Source organism: Triticum urartu, chromosome 3, assembly GCF_003073215.2.
Source record: "Triticum urartu cultivar G1812 chromosome 3, Tu2.1, whole genome shotgun sequence".
NCBI lineage: Eukaryota > Viridiplantae > Streptophyta > Magnoliopsida > Poales > Poaceae > Triticum > Triticum urartu.
The window spans coordinates 705,110,250-705,123,181 of NC_053024.1; positions in this window are offsets into that span (position 1 = coordinate 705,110,250).

Here is a 12,932-nt window from a genome sequence, read left to right on the forward strand (position 1 = left end):
TCAGTCTCCCCTCATACCGCGATTTAGGGAGACCTATCTTCTTAAGGCCAGGAATGAAGTCAACACAAAACCCGATAACATCCTCTGTTTGATGGCCCATGGAGATGCTTCCTTCTGGCCTAGCGCGGTTACGGACATATTTCTTTAGGACTCCCATGAACCTCTCAAAGGGGAACATATTGTGTAGAAATACGGGCCCCAGGATGACAATCTCGTCGACTAGATGAACTAGGACGTGCGTCATGATATTGAAGAAGGATGGTGGGAACACCAGCTCGAAACTGACAAGACATTGCACCACATCACTCCTTAGCCTTGGTACGATTTCTGGATCGATCACCTTCTGAGAGATTGCATTGAGGAATGCACATAGCTTCACAATGGCTAATCGGACGTTTTCCGGTAGAAGCCCCCTCAATGCAACCGGAAGCAGTTGCGTCATAATCACGTGGCAGTCATGAGACTTTAGGTTCTGAAACTTTTTCTCTGGCATATTTATTATTCCCTTTATATTCGACGAGAAGCCAGTCGTGACCTTCATACTGAGCAGGCATTCAAAGAAGATTTCTTTCTCTTCTTTCGTAAGAGCGTAGCTGGCAGGACCTTTATACTGCTTCGGAGGCATGCCGTCTTTTTCGTGCAAACGTTGCAGGTCCTCCCGTGCCTCAGGTGTATCTTTTGTCTTCCCATACACGCCCAAGAAGCCTAGCAGGTTCACGCAAAGGTTCTTCGTCACGTGCATCACGTCGATTGAAGAGCGGACCTCTAGGTCTTTCCAGTAGGGTAGGTCCCAAAATATAGATTTCGTCTTCCACATGGGTGTGTGTCCCTCAGTGTCATTCGGAACAGCTAGTCCACCGGGACCCTTTCCAAAGATTACGTGTAAATCATTGACCATAGCAAGTACGTGATCACCGGTACGCATGGCGGGCTTTGATGTCTACTACAAAACCTTCTTCTTGTAGACGTTGTTGGGCCTCCAAGTGCAGAGGTTTGTAGGACAGTAGCAAATTTCCCTCAAGTGGATGACCTAAGGTTTATCAATCCGTAGGAGGCGTAGGATGAAGATGGTCTCTCTCAAGCAACCCTGCAACCAAATAACAAAGAGTCTCTTGTGTCCCCAACACACCCAATACAATGGTAAATTGTATAGGTGCACTAGTTCGGCGAAGAGATGGTGATACAAGTGCAATATGGATAGTAGATAATGGTTTTTGAAATCTGAAATAATAAAAACAGCAAGGTAGCAAGTGATAAAAGTGAGCGTAAACGGTATTGCAATGATGGTAAACAAGGCCTAGGGTTCATACTTTCGCTAGTGCAAGTTCCCTCAACAATAATAACATAATTGGATCACATAACTATCCCTCAACATGCAACAAAGAATCACTCCAAAGTCACTAATAGCGGAGAACAAACAAAGAGATTATGGTAGGGTACGAAACCACCTCAAAGTTATTCTTTCCAATCAATCCGTTGGGCTATTCCTATAAGTGTCACAAACAGCCCTAGAGTTCGTACTAGAATAACACCTTAAGACACAAATCAACCAAAACCCTAATGTCACCTAGATACTCCAATGTCACCTCAAGTATCCGTGGGTATGATTATACGATATGCATCACACAATCTCAGATTCATCTATTCAACCAACACAAAGGACCTCAAAGAGTGCCCCAAAGTTCTACCGGAGAATCACGACGAAAACGTGTGCCAACCCCTATGCATAGGTTCATGGGCGGAACCTGCAAGTCGGTCACCAAAACATACATCAAGTGGCACGTGGTATCCCATTGTCACCACAGATATCCACGGCAAGACATACATCAAGTGTTCTCAAGTCTTTAAAGACTCAATCCGATAAGATTACTTCAAAGGGGAAACTCAATTCATTACAAGAGAGAAGAGGGGGAGGAGAAACATAAGATCCAACTATAATAGCAAAGCTCGCGATACATGAAGATCGTGCCAAATCAAGAACACGAGAGAGAGAGATCAAACACATAGCTACTAGTGCATACCCTCAGCCCCGAGGGAGAACTACTCCCTCCTCGTCATGGAGAGCACCGGGATGATGAAGATGGCCACCGGAGAGGGATTTCCCCCTCCGGCGAGGTGCCGGAACAGGGTCCCAATTGACTTTTGGTGGCTATGGAGGCTTCTGGCAGCGGAACTCCCGATCTAATCTCTGTTCTGAAAGTTTTAGGTTACGTAGGTATATATGGGTGCAGGAGGTACGTCGGTGGACCGAAGGGGGGCCATGAGGCAGGGGGCGCACCCCCTACCCTCGTGAGCTCCTCTTTCATCTTCTGACGTAGGGTCCAAGTCTATCCAGTAGGTTTCCTTCCAAAAATAACTTCTCCAGTTGATTTCGTTCCGTTTCGACTCCGTTTGATATTCCTTTTCTTCGAAACACTGAAAGAGGCATAAAACAGCAAATCTGGGCTGGGCCTCCGGTTAATAGGTTAGTCCCAAAAGTAATATAAAAGTGGAAAATAAAGCCCAATATAGTCCAAAACAGTAGATAAAGTAGCATGGAGCAATCAAAAATTATAGATACGTTGGAGACGTATCAGGCTTCTTCCGGTGATCTGCCTCGCCTTTGAAATGCTTGCCTTTCTTTCGACATTGATGGTTGGTCGGAAGAAATCGACGATGGCCCAGGTACACATTCTTCCTGCATTTGTCCAGGTATATACTTTCAGTGTCATCTAAACAGTGCGTTCATGCGTGGTATCTTTTATTTATTTGTCCTGAAAGGTTACTGAGAGCGGGCCAATCGTTGATGGTCACGAACAGCAACGCCTTAAGGTTAAATTCCTCCTGTCTCTGCTCATCCCACGTACGTACACCGTTTCCATTCCGCAGCTGTAAAAGTTCTTCAACTAATGGCCTTAGATACACATCAATGTCGTTGCCGGGTTGCTTAGGGCCTTGGATGAGAACTAGCATCATAATGAACTTCCGCTTCATGCACATCCAAGGAGGAAGGTTATACATACATAGAGTCACGGGTCAGGTGCTGTGATTGCTGCTCTGCTCCCCGAAAGGATTAATGTCATCCGCGCTTAAAGCAAACCGTACATTCCTTGGGTCCTTTGCAAACTCATCCCAGTACTTTCTCTCGATTTTTCTCCACTGCGACCCGTCAGCGGGTCTCTCAACTTCTCATCTTTCTTTCGGTTCTCACTGTGCCATCGCATCAACTTGGCATGCTCTTCGTTTCTGAACAGACGTTTCAACCGTGGTATTATAGGAGCATACCACATCACCTTCGCAGGAACCCTCTTCCTGAGGGGCTCGCCGTCAACATCACCAGGGTCATCTCGTCTGATATTATACCGCAACGCACCGCATACCGGGCATGCGTTCAGATCCTTGTATGCACCGCGGTAGAGGATGCAGTCATTAGGGCATGCATGTATCTTCTCCACCTCCAATCCTAGAGGGCATACGACCTTCTTTGCTGCGTATGTACTGTCGGGCAATTCGTTATCCTTTGGAAGATTCTTCTTCAATATTTTCAGTAGCTTCTCAAATCCTTTGTCAGTCACAACATTCTCTACCTTCCACTGCAGCAATTCCAGTACGGTACCGAGCTTTGTGTTGCCATCTTCGCAATTGGGGTACCACCCTTTTTTGTGATCCTCTAACATGCGATCGAACTTCAGCTTCTCCTTTTGACTTTCGCATTGCGTCCTTGCATCGACAATGACCCGGCGGAGATCATCATCATCGGGCACATCGTCTGGTTCCTCTTGATCTTCAGCAGCTTCACCCGTTGCATCATCATTGGGCACATCGTCTGGTTCCTCTTGATCTTCACCAGCTCCCCCCATTGCAGCATCACCGTATTCAGGGGGCACATAGTTGTCATCGTACTCTTCTTCTTCGCCGTCTTCCATCATAACCCCTATTTCTCCATGCCTCGTCCAAACATTATAGTGTGGCATGAAACCCTTGTAAAGCAGGTGGGAGTGAAGGATTTTTCGGTTAGAGTAAGACCTCGTATTCCCACATTCAGTGCATGGACAACACATAAAACCATTCTGCTTGTTTGCCTCAGCCGCATCGAGAAACTCATGCACGCCCTTAATGTACTCGCAGGTGTGTCTGTCACCGTACATCCATTGCCGGTTCATCTGCGTGCATTATATATAATTAAGTGTCCAAATTAATAGAAGTTCATCATCACATTAAAACCAAAGTGCATAAATAGTTCTCATCTAACAACATATAGCTCTCCAGAGCATCAAATTAATTAAACCATACATTGAAACTATGTAAAACACGTCAATGCAAAAAGAAATATGATCATAATCACAACCAAGGTAACAATTGATCCAACGGCATAATGATACCAAGCCTCGGTATGAATGACATATTTTCTAATCTTTCTAATCTTCAAGCGCATTGCATCCATCTTGATCTTGTGATCATCGACGACATCCGCAACATGCAACTCCAATATCATCTTCTCCTCCTCAATTTTTTTTATTTTTTCCTTCAACAAATTGTTTTCTTCTTCAACTAAATTTAACCTCTCGACAATAGGGTCGGTTGGCATTTCCGATTCACATACATCCTACATAAATAAAATCTATGTCACGTTAGTCGGCATAATTTTCATAAACAATAAATGAACCAATAGTTATAAAGATAATATATATACCACATCCGAATCATAGACAGGACGAGGGCCGACGGGAGCGGATACCAAAACCATCGCACTATATAAGATGCAATAATAAAAGTAAGAAAATAATACAAGTATCTATGTAAACATACAAGTAAGAACATTTTTCCTTTCAGAAAGAAGATAAGAACAAGAGGCTCACCATGGTGGTGCCGGCGATGAGCTCGGCGCGGGTGATCGACGGCGGTGAAGACGGGGACGGGGCGTGACGGACCGCTAAACCTAGACAAATATTGTGGAAAATGGAGCTTGGAGGTCGAGCTTGGAGAGGAGAAAGCTTAAGTAGTGTGGCTCGGGCATTCCATCGAACACCTTGTGTGCATAGGAGGTGAGCTAGAGCACCACCAAGCCCTCTCCCCCTCGGCCAGAAAAAAACAGAGCAATGTGCTCTGCTCTTACGCGAGGGGGTATATATAGGCACCTCATTGGTCCCGGTTGGTGGCATGAACCGGGACTAAAGGGGAGCCTTTGGTCCCGGTTCAAGCCACCAACCGGGACCAATGGTGGTGGGCCAGGAGCGAGGCCCATTGGTCCCGGTTCGTCCCACCAACCGGGACCAAAAGGTCCAGATGAACCGGGACCAATGGCCCACGTGGCCCAGCGGGCCCCCTCCCGGTTCTGGACTGAACCGGGACTAATGGGCTGACCCGGCCTGGACCAAAGCCCTGTTTTCTACTAGTGATTGATGTTATGGTTTCATTTTTACTATTGGTTCGTAGTTTCCTTTATGGTAAATATTCAATTCCGTGCTCTTGTTTAGAGCTATTTTATGAATTTTTTCAAATTCATAGCGCACACGACCGTTTGAAATTTCCTTTAACTGGTAGCTTCATCTTACAGTTTCACAAGACTTTTGTGTTGCACATTTTCTGTTTCAACGATTATAGACGAGTAGATCTAACTTCTTTCTGGTGAAAAGTATGTATATACGTATTGGTATCATTTGTGTTAATGACACTTTATAATCTTGGTCTTCTTTCCCGAGTCATGCTACACTGGCGTCAATGTCGGCATCGCTCCTCTCGGCCTCCTCTCCCGCATGCTGTTGCACTAGCGCCACGGCCAACATCTCAACCTCCTCTCCATGTCCTACCACACTCGCACGGTCGTCGTTCCTCTCTGCACTCTTCCATGTCCTGCTATATTGAAGGCATCACCTGGGTCGTTCCTCTCTGCACTCTTCCATGTCTTGCTATACTGAAGACGTCATCTGCGACGTTCCTCTCAGCCTCCTCGCTCAAGCCCTACTATATTGGCGCCGTCGCCATCGTCGTTCTCTCTCGCATGTTGTTGCATTAGCGCCACCGCCTGCGTCGTTCCTCTCAACCTCCTCTCTCATGTCTTACTACACCCGTGCGGTCGTCGTTCCTCTCAGTCTCCTCTCCCATGTCCCGGTACACTGAAGCCATCATCGGCGTCGTTCCTCGCTCGTGTCCTACTACACCGGCGCCGTCGCCTTCGTCATTCTTTTCGGCCTCCTCCTCCGCGCCCTACTACACCGACGCCCCATGGCGCGCACACTGCAATGTTTCCTCATCACCCTCTGCCTCAACGCCCTCCTATTCGTTACTCCACACATGCTATCTCTGTGGTGATGGCGCTAGCAACTAGTTCACCGCGCCGCCGATGGGATTACTCGCCCGCGACTCCGTGCTCGTCGTATAGGACGTGGCGCCGCGACCACCGCCCACCACTGTTGCCGAACCACTCTAGTGTAACACTGTGTGTTATATGTAGCTGTTAACTATTAATCATGTCCAGTTTATGCAACCAAACAACGTTCACTAATATGAGCACAACCAATGCGAGCAACCAAACACGGTGCGTAGAGGCAAATGATGCAGGTTTTTTTTCTAGTGGTAACAAAATGATGCAGGTAACCGAAAGCATCACAAGTGTCCCTGTTACTCCCCTGTCTTGTGTGTGGCCCGTGGCCCGTGCAGAAGGGAAACTGGCTGGAGCAAGTGGGGTGGGCGTTCGGGATAAACCGAAACTTCGGTTTCTACCATTCGGTTTATATTTAAATTTGGTTTGCAAAACCAGAAACCAAAATTGGTCACTCAAAATAACTAACCAAAATTCGGTTAACCGACAATTCAGTACGGTTTTCGGTTTACACCGAATATACCTTGCTTTGAGTCTAAAGGATTATAGCGGCACACTCTTAGATAACCAAAAATCCTTGCCTCGTGTCATCGGCCAGGCGAGGTGGGACTAAAGGAATATAAAGTGTCTTTGGTTGTCTTCACTTGCGGGCTAGCATGCATGCACGCAATCGGCCCATGGTCAAAAAAAATCACGTCGCAGTTTGCCTGTGGGCTAATGCCTAGTGGCTGGCTACTGGCTTGGTGTACGGTTGAGGCCTTGCCCTATTAAAAAAAATCAACTTGAGGCCTTCAGCGAAGCGAAGTGTGGCAGGCCGCGCAGTGCGTACACGAAAGATGGACAGCGCGCACTTCATTTTTGCGTCTGTCTACTGTTTCTTTATTGGTTTGGGTAGTCTCTATTTCTAATGTTTCAGTTGGTAGGTCGCGTTTCGGGTTTAATTTTCGTCCCACCTCCCCTGGTTTATTTTCGTCCTCCCTCCCACCTCGAATTCCCCCGCTCCCACCTTCTATTTTTGTTGGGTTTTTTTCGTCGGTTTTTTTTCGCCGGTTTTTATTCGTCCCCCTCCCACTGGTTTTACAGTGCAGAGAAAACCATCCCCGCACGCCTCTCCACGATCCCTACCCGATTCACGCATCTCACCCTCCCTCCTGCACGAGCATCCGCCGCCGCCGGTGCGTTGGCTGCCTCCCTCCCCCATCGCAGGCCACCTCTCGCCCCTCATAGCCGGTCGCCTCCCTCCACTAGATGCCGACCACCTACTTCACCGCGCCGACCGCCTACATCCCAGCCGCCGGCCATGACCAGATCCGCACCGGTGTTCCCGCACCGGCGTTCCCGCATCGGCGCCACCACGACCACGCAGCGGCAGAGGAGTCCTCCTCCCACCACCGCCGCCACCACCGCGCCCTCCTCCTTTCACCTCCACACCCATCCATCCCTCCCTGCTCGCGCCCGAAACCCTAGCCCACGGGCGGCCATGGTGACCGAGCTCAGGATCCGCAGCATTTTCCTCTCCTCCGAGAGCAAGAGCGGCAACTTCCGCAAGGGTATGCCATGAATCCCTTCTCTTCTTCTGGCCTTCTTCATCTCCACATCTGATTCGTGTGTGTGGTCTATATATGCAGTCAGTTTGCTCCCTCCGATCTGCTTTGCATGCGTGAAGGGGCCCAGACAAAGAGAAGCTGATGTTGTTGTAGGTTCTTCCTCATCCCCGCTGTAGGTGGTAAGCCATATCCCTCTCCCTCCTTCTCTCTCACCCCCATCTTGTCTCTGTAGGCAAGCAGTCTGCATGTTAGCAGGCACATGAATCAATCAAAATACCTTTTTGATTGATATATATATACGTGTACTGAGAGGAGAACCATGTTAAAGAATCACAGTGTGTGATGTTATATTTCGTTTCCTGCTAAACTCCGAGGTTGCATTCATTTCCTTGAACAAATGTTTGAACCTTTTGCTGTAAAGTTGTAGATTGAATTTAGTTGTCACAACTTTTTTGGTTGTTGCTTGCCTAAATGAAATAAGTAGACATTATTCAGATAACTGAATTAGACGCTGTTGTGTGTAGTCTTTGTTGGAAATAATACTGTACCGACAGACAAATGAAGTTCACTGAGAAATCTATGGTTTTGACCAATACGAGGATTGAGTACTCTTATCTCATTCATCATTACAAGTTGTATCTTTCAGAATTAGGTCTTCGTACAGTTACCATTTAGTGTCTATTATTTTCTACAGTAACTGTGAGGATTAGGTGTTTGTTGGTAATATAAAATGATAGATGTATAGAGTTCACTGAGAAATCCAAGGTTATGATCAAGATGATAGGTTAAAAATTAAGGATCAAGTACTCTTGTCTCATTGATCATTACAAGTTGTAATATTCAGGATTATCTCATGCAGTGTTTATCAATATCCAGGATTAGGAAAAAAATGTACTCCTATCTTGCAACTTTGTTTCAGCTTCAGGCAAAGTGCACAGTTAAGAACCTCATGCTGCTGTGAGAGAAACTTAGAACAGTCTTTACTATCTTTTTTTTCTTGACAATCGTATCTTGCCTGAATCAATTCAGTACTCATGTTCAGATAACTGAAACTAGACACTGTCTTGTAGTGGATGTATAGAGTTCACCAAGAAATCCAAGGTTGTGAGCAAGACGGCAGCTTTAGAATTGATGATCAAGTACTCTTATCTCATTTATTACTACAAGTTTCACGATTCAGGAATAGAGCGTTCATCCGTGGCGCGGCCGCCTCCTTCCCCTCCCTCCACCACACGCTGCCTGCCGGATCTCGCCGTTGAGCGCATCGGCCCGCCGTCTCCAACCACCCCCGTCTATGATCCGAGCCGACTATAGGGGAGCCACCACTGCCACAGAGGACAAGGTCGCCTGTGGAAACCACCGCTACCTCCGGTCCTTCGATCTCTCCCCTTCTCGCCACTCCTCACGGCCCGCTCCGCACGGCTCGGCCTTCTCGGCGGGGATTTTCTTTTTGGCGAAGAGAGGCGGCTGCAGGCGCTATGGTGCCGATCCAGTCATCGTTGGTATTCAAGTTGCCACCTAACGAATCTGTTTTTATTTCTTATTAGGTACCTGAAAGGCTGAACCTGATCTGATGAAGTTGCTTGTCAGACTACCTTCCTTTTATGAACTCGAAGGTCAAGAGACCAAGGTATCGTGAGGAGTGCATATGGCCTGATGTTCCTTGTGTGTATCGTGAGGATTTGGGAGCATCGGCGACGGACAATTAACTAGCTAGGTCATGGTATTACGATGAGCCAGGTCATGGTACACAGGTTAACTACACAAGCTTCTGCTGTTTTATTGTTGGTCGTTCCCGTCCACTGCTGCCAACAGTCAATTTTCTGCAGGGTTTTTATTTCTTTCTCTTCCATCGAAAGCTCCTTTTTGCCACTGATTAATTAGTTGATGCATGTGGAGATTTTCGATACAAGGAGAACCAAGTTTAAATATGTGCAATTCCATCTATCTAGCATCAATGTCGGGTGAGGTTAGACTACAAGAAAGACTAGATATTAAGCTTGTCCATTCTGTCTACACCTTTTGAATCTGAAGTGACTACTGTTGTAAATAATGCTACTTGAGTACCTGGTTGATTGGTTTTGTTTATTGTGGCATTGAGTAGCCTACTACATTAGTGGTGTCAGCTATATTTTGTAAGTTTGTTATCGATTCCATTTGGGTATATGTGTGTGTGATTGAAAAATAATGGTTTAGATATGAATTGCTACAGTTTTATATAATACTCTTTGATATATGCTGCTAGGTCTGCCGCTGCGTGCATGACAACATGAGGTGCCGCAATCGGCGTGGTATGCTGGTGGATGATGGCGACAGTGAGATGGTTGGCAAGGATTATGAGAGGTCGGCGAGCAGCACTCCTTCCTCTCTTCCCTGTGGAGAAGATGACCTGCAGCTCATTGACTGCTGAGTTCCCTCGAGTCTCTCTTTCTTCCGGCAAGGTAAAGTTCAGTTTTCTGGTGACCATGTTTATTAAATTCTATGGTAGAATCCATATTGATTCTAAGATGACATTATAGTGCATTTTTGTCCAGACATATGATTTTTCATCATCTGGTGTATGTCGATATAGCACAGCCCACACATACCCTCCTACCCTGAGTAAATCTGAATCCCCATATTTCAGTTCTGAACTCCAAAATGTCGTACTCAAATGGCTTGACCCCAGATCCATGTTCTGGACTCTTGATATTTTGTGAGGCCTTTTCATTTAGCTGCTCAATCTACATATGCAGAAAACCACTCTCTGGATGCGTGCATTTCTGGTTGTACCTGAAGCTCTCTCCAACAATCTCCTTCTCCATCCATACTTATTTCATAAACCAAAACCACGCCGATAATCACAATACCTATTTTAAGCTCACTCAGGATGACAAATATAGTCACAAAGTTTTTTGGTTCTTCGGTGTTGATAAAAAGAACACCTTTTTTCTATTTCCTCTGATCCTTGTTTAGTAACTACAACTCTCATGTTGTATTTTCTTTTACTGTTTCACCTCACCGTGAGTATCTTTTTGACTCATTCTTTGCTCACTATTGTTCAGATTCTACATCAAGGCTTGTGGCTTACCTTATGGATCTTAATTAAGTCACCCCTTGTAATTTCCTGAGGTGCCACCTCATCATTCTTAGGTGGCTCCTTTTTTCCATTTTGTGGCAGTTGATAGTTGTGTAGTACATGGATGGGGGAGCTACTTATTTAGCCTATCAAAGAATTATCTCACTAGATGTACGTAGGGAAAGAGAGCTCTTATATTGACACTCCTAGCACTTGATATAGCGTAAGCTTTTTTTCAAGTTGTTTATAATCTTGTGCTGGAAAATAACAATCATAGATTTCTAGGCATTTGCCATATTGCCATGCTAACTGAAAATTGATGTAATCTCTGGTCTAAAATGTCATAGCTTGTTCTTTTGTACTTTCATAAACTCGTACTGACTACACATAATGTCAAATGATGCGAGTGTCAGTATATATCATCTATGGAGTTGCTTGTGCTATTGTAATTTCACCAGTTGCTCCAGAGGTATGCTTTGTGAAAATACTTCATTAGTATATCATCATTAAATGATGCACTGTTGTTTTATAGTGGAGTGTGATATAGATTAGATTTCTTTTTGTATTCATTTCTTCTATTGTTTCCTCTGTTCCTTTGATGGTTTCGACGACTCTTACTATATATAATTGTTGGAAATATGCCCTAGAGGCAATAATAAATTAGTTATTATTATATTTCCTTGTTCATGATAATCGTTTATTATCCATGCTATAATTGTATTGATAGGAAACTCAGATACATGTGTGGATACATAGACAACACCATGTCCCTAGTAAGCCTCTAGTTGACTAGCTCGTTGATCAATAGATGGTTACGGTTTCCTAACCATGGACATTGAATGTCGTTGATAACGGGATCACATCATTAGGAGAATGATGTGATGGACAAGACCCAATCCTAAGCATAGCACTAGATCGTGTAGTTCATATGCTATAGCTTTTCTAATGTCAAGTATCATTTCCTTAGACCATGAGATTGTGCAACTCCCGGATACCGTAGGAATGCTTTGGGTGTATCAAACGTCACAACGTAACTGGGTGACTATAAAGCTGCATTACAGGTATCTCTGAAAGTGTCTGTTGGGTTGGCACGAATCGAGACTGGGATTTGTCACTCCGTGTAAGCGGAGAGGTATCTCTGGGCCCACTCGGTAGGACATCATCATATGCGCAATGTGACCAAGGAGTTGATCACGGGATGATGTGTTATGGAACGAGTAAAGAGACTTGCCGGTAACGAGATTGAACAAGGTATAAGGATACCGACGATCGAATCTCGGGCAAGTAACATACCGCTGGACAAAGGGAATTGTATACGGGATTGATTAAGTCCTTGACATCGTGGTTCATCCGATGAGATCATCGTGGAACATGTGGGAGCCATCATGGGTATCCAGATCCCGCTGTTGGTTATTGACCGGAGAACGTCTCGGTCATGTCTGCATGTCTCCCGAACCCGTAGGGTCTACACACTTAAGGTTCGGTGACGCTAGGGTTATGAAGATATGTGTATGCAGTAACCCGAATGTTGTTCGGAGTCCCGGATGAGATCCCGGACGTCACGAGGAGTTCCGGAATGGTCTGGAGGTAAAGAATTATATATAGGAAGTGCTGTTTTGGCCATCGGGACAAGTTTCGGGGTTATCGGTATTGTACCGGGACCACCGGAGGGGTCCCGTGGGTCCACCGGGTGGGGCCACCTGTCCCGGGGGGCCACATGGGCTGTAGGGGGTGCGCCTTGGCCTACATGGGCCAAGGGCACCAGCCCTACTAGGCCCATGCGCCTAGGGTTTCCACCAAGGAGGAGTCCAAGTGGTGGAAGGCACCCCGAGGTGCCTTGGGGGGGAGGGAAACCCTCCCCTGGCCGCCGCACCTAGGAGATCAGATCTCCTAGGCTGCGCACCCCCCCCTTGGCCCTCCTATATATAGTGGGGGAGAGGAGGGATTTCATACCACAGCCTTTGGTGCTTCCTCTCTCCCCGTTACGTCTCTCTCACGTAGTATAGGCGAAGCCCTGCTACTGTGA